Source organism: Sceloporus undulatus, chromosome 2, assembly GCF_019175285.1.
Source record: "Sceloporus undulatus isolate JIND9_A2432 ecotype Alabama chromosome 2, SceUnd_v1.1, whole genome shotgun sequence".
In the NCBI taxonomy this organism is placed as follows: domain Eukaryota; kingdom Metazoa; phylum Chordata; class Lepidosauria; order Squamata; family Phrynosomatidae; genus Sceloporus; species Sceloporus undulatus.
In genome coordinates, this window is record NC_056523.1 from 110,078,028 (window position 1) to 110,082,491 (window position 4,464).

Sequence of the window (4,464 nt, forward strand, 5' to 3'; positions counted from 1 at the left end):
GAGAAAAAATAATGTATTATAATATGAGTAATAAGAACATGTAGATAAACAAGTATGATGATGGAATAGAAGTGAAGTAATTAAGTCTTTATAAAAGGAATATACAGTAGAATAAGATAATCATAATGAACCTAGAGGTCTTTCAACATGGAAAGTACAAACTAAATATAAGTTTAATGAAAAATATTCAAAATAAGAGACAGGAAGTCATTTTATGTTTTTTCTTTCCTTTTCTTTTTTAGATTTGTGTTATGTATAGTTGTATTTTTGATGTGGTTGTCTAATTACCTTTTCCTTTTTCCTGTTGGATGTGTTTTTAAAATAATAAAATTCAACAAAAAGAGGAGTGTCTTCAACTCTGCTTGGGTCAGGAAAAGTTATATATCTTTTTGTTGTTGTTGTAGAAAGGTGAGGGTGATGATAATGGTGGTGTTAACAGTCAGGATCAGATCCATGCATCTGTCAAAGGATTTTATCTTTGCCTTGTAACAACGTTATCTGAAAATCTTTATTACGATCAAAGACCAGCATCAATATAAAATATAACATAGAAAAATAAAATAATATACATAAAAAGATTGCTTGGGATAAAAATCTGCCAACTAGAAATGTAAATGATTCATTTCCGTTACATTTAATATAGCTTCAATTAAAATTAAAATAAACCTTTATGGGCTTCCGCCCTTAAGATACAAATAATAAAAGTAGATTAGTGATATCAGATTTTTACCAGACATGCAGTACCAGACATGACACAATATTATGTATTTAACTCTGATCAGTTGTTCTTTTCCTACAAGTGATTGCTAATGCAGAAAATTGTGCCACTTTATAAGTTATATGCAAGTTCCAGTCTGATAATAGGTAATTTAAATAAAAAACTTCAGATCTCCCAGGTACGTTTGAAAGTATAGGAGCGATCAAATCTCTGCGAGCATCGCCATAAAAAGGGCAGTGAAGCAATAAGTGTCCAACATTTTCTATATCTCCTGAGCTACACGGGCATGTTTGCTCATGAACAGGAGTCTTACTAAATTTACCCTCCAGTGCGAAAGCTATTCTATATCTGGGATTGATAGGTTCGTGATGTAGTTTGGCACAGTAAACAGTCCTATACTGTCCCAATAAGTAAAATAGTTTGCGGACTGAGTTCTATGGGTTTGGAATTCTGAGTCCTTTATGCGCTGCATAATGGCTGTTTTAGCTTTGGAATATCCCATAGACTGAAGGGCGTTAGTCGTGAGACCCAGATTTTGTAGTTTTGTAGTCAGAGAGTTTTTCCGTTTAGATTGGAAAGTATCTGCCAAAATTAATGGTGTAAGTCTCACAGGAAGAAAAAGTCAACTTTAAACAGAAATTCACAGTAAGCATCAATATTTGGGCCTCCATAGAAATTTGTCTTGTCTCCAACCTGAGTATTACATTTGGGATGCATGTTGGAATTCTTGTAATTGCTCTTAAAATTTTGGTTTGTGCTGCTTCAAATGAGTTGTAATCATTAAGCGTGTACACCTGACAGCCATACAGCATCTGGGAAATTATTTTGTTGACAAAGACTTGGATGGCTGCGGGGACATATTGGCTACCTTTAGAATAGAAAAAGGAAAGAAGTGCTTTGGTACTTCTTTGAGCACTTGCGATGGCATGCTTTGTTTGCAGATTCCATGATCCTGTTGACTGGAAGGTTATCCCTAAGTATTTGTATGAGGTAACCTGATCTATTTGATGGCCGTCAATCGGGCATTTATATTTGGTCTTTTTCTTATTAAATACCATAACCTTAGTTTTGTTGTACAGTGCGTCCTCGCCTTATGTGGGGGATCCATTCCAGATCCCGCCGCGTAAGGCGAATTCCGCCTATGCTCGAGCCCCATTGGAAACAATGGGGCTCGTGCGCGGCGGCGTGGCGGCACAGGCACGCGCGGGGCGCAAAGGGCGCGTGCGCCCATTCAATTGAATGGGACACACCGCCCCTTCCACCCCGCGCGCGCCCCACGGCTTGAGCGCATGTGCTCAAGGCCGTGTATGGCGCGCCCGCGTATGGCGCGGGCGCACTGTAGTTTATGGTCAACATTTCATCTTTACAGTAGGTAGCAAGAGCACTTAAGAGGCGTCTCAGACCTATTCTTGTCTGCGATAGAAGCACCAGATCATCGGCATATAATAGCACAGCTATCGGCCTATCTGCTAAACAATGGGGGTGAGATTTTATCAATTCCAGATGATGAACTAAAGAGTTGATATAGAAGTTGAATAAGATGGGGGCTAGTATGGAGCCCTGTCTTACTCTAACATAGGTGGGTATTTTTCTTGTTAAATGTCTGGCAGGGCTACATTGGAAAATACATATAGGTATTTTCGTAAAGCTTCTTCATAAGCACCACCAATCTCTTATCGATATTATGAGTTTCCAATTTTTTCCAAAGTTTTTCCCTTGAGATTGAATCGAAAGCTTGCTTGAAGTCTATGAATGCGGTATGAAGACCTTCATTAGCTGGTGCATACTTTTCTGAGAGAGGTTGAAGAATAAGTCCATGGCCAACTGTGCTTTGACCTGTTCTAAATCCAGCTTGCTCGTCAGCAAGAATGTTTTCTTGCTCTATTCAGTCCTGAAGCTTTTCATGCAAGTACAAAGCATATAATTTGCTGATAATACTTAGCAAGCTGATAGGTCGGTAATTTGCCGGGTCAGTTCTCTCACCTTTTTTATAGATTGGAATAATAATTGCTAAAACCCAATCCTCAGGGATGTGTGTCATTCAATCCATTCATGTTAATAAACTCGCGAGAACAGGAGCCCACCAATCTGTATTTGCTTTTAATAGTTCAGGATGGATGTTATCACAACCAGGAGCTTTGCCTGTTTTTAATTTGGAAATCAGAAGATGTTCTCTTTTAGCAGTAACTAGGGGCCAGTTTGATAAATTGCTTATGTCTGGTTCAGATGTTGTTTGATAGCTCTCCCCTGGAGTAAAGATGATACTGAAATACGTTTCCCTATCTTTGCCTTGTAATGATGTTATCTCACATTTAAAAACCATCTTCTAGGTTTGGCGATTCGGCATCTCCTGTTGCATCTTTACAATGCAAGGATTTCTAGAATTCGGAGTCTCGATTTCAGTATATTTTCCAACCATAACAAAGTACACCCAAAGCCAAGCTAACTTTCCTATTTGTGATTTCCTTGGACCTCAGCCCCCAGCACTGCTAATAGCTGCCCAACGCAGTTCCCACACCTTTTACAGATGTGACAAAAGGAAATCCAGGTTGTCCTCAACTCTACCTGGGCCAGGAAAAGTTGTGTTTCTTCTGCTGAATTTTGTCTTGAATCTAGGTAAGAAAAAAAAGGGGGGGGCAACCCAGAGACACTGCCATTTCAGGATTCCCATCCAACCATGAACTATCTTGGGTTTGGTCTTCCTTCATTATAACAGTATCCACATTTCATGTTTATCTTGAGTTATGAATAAAAAATGTCTTGATCTACAGAAAAGCTTGGCTGTCTTCTTTATTTGTTTTTAGTGGGGGACCTCACTCAGAGTCCCCAAATTGCTTCAGCATTAAGACAGAAAGTTAGTAAATATCTCTGAGAGGGATTCCTGATATCCCTGCAGTTTAGAAAAGTTTCTAGCTCTCCTGCCACACTATATGCTACGAACCCACGTCTGTCCAGTCCACAGTAGAAGCTCTCCTCTGGGCAAAACATTGGCCAGTGTATTTTGACAGGTATCAACTGTATGTAAACAGTGAGCAGGTACAACGGGAGAGGAGCGCCCGGTGAATTGGACCTGGCGCCTAATGTCCCCTGAAGTGTTAAGAAGCCAGCAGCAATGTCAACAAAACCATTTTCTCCAGTAGCTTCTGCAGTCAAAAGGGGAGGGGGCGAGATGGAGGAAGTAGGAGGAAATCTGCAAAGATTTACTCAAGGAACTGCTAATAGCCTGTTGCTGGAACCCTAGCTCTTAATACACCCACAACACTTGAAGGGCTGGCCTTCAATTAGGGCCCAAGGTATCAGAAAGTCAGTGTTTATAAACAGAGACCTGGGGCAGATTGCAAGCAGTCCCAGACCAGAGCTGACCATTTCCCCACCAGAGGGAATTAAAGCAGTTTCCTAAAAGAAACAAGGTGTGGCTTTAAGCCTCCCCCCCTCCCAGCTTTCAAGCAAAAATACTTTAAAAAATATTTCCAGTATTGTACCTAAAACTGCAATCTTGTGCATACTTTACTCAAGTAAGCTCCTCCCAATTCAGTGGAATCTACTTTTGGATAAAGATGTTTAGGATTAAGCTTTGTACACTGTCCACATTTGCTGATCTCTAAACTGAAACTAGGGTTACTGATTTAGGGAGAGATCCAATGATCCCTTAATGTTACTTGATTAATCAGTCAGTTAAATTTACGTAGGTTTTCACAGGGATAAAATAATATTTCTGAAATAATATTTTTAAAATAATATATTAA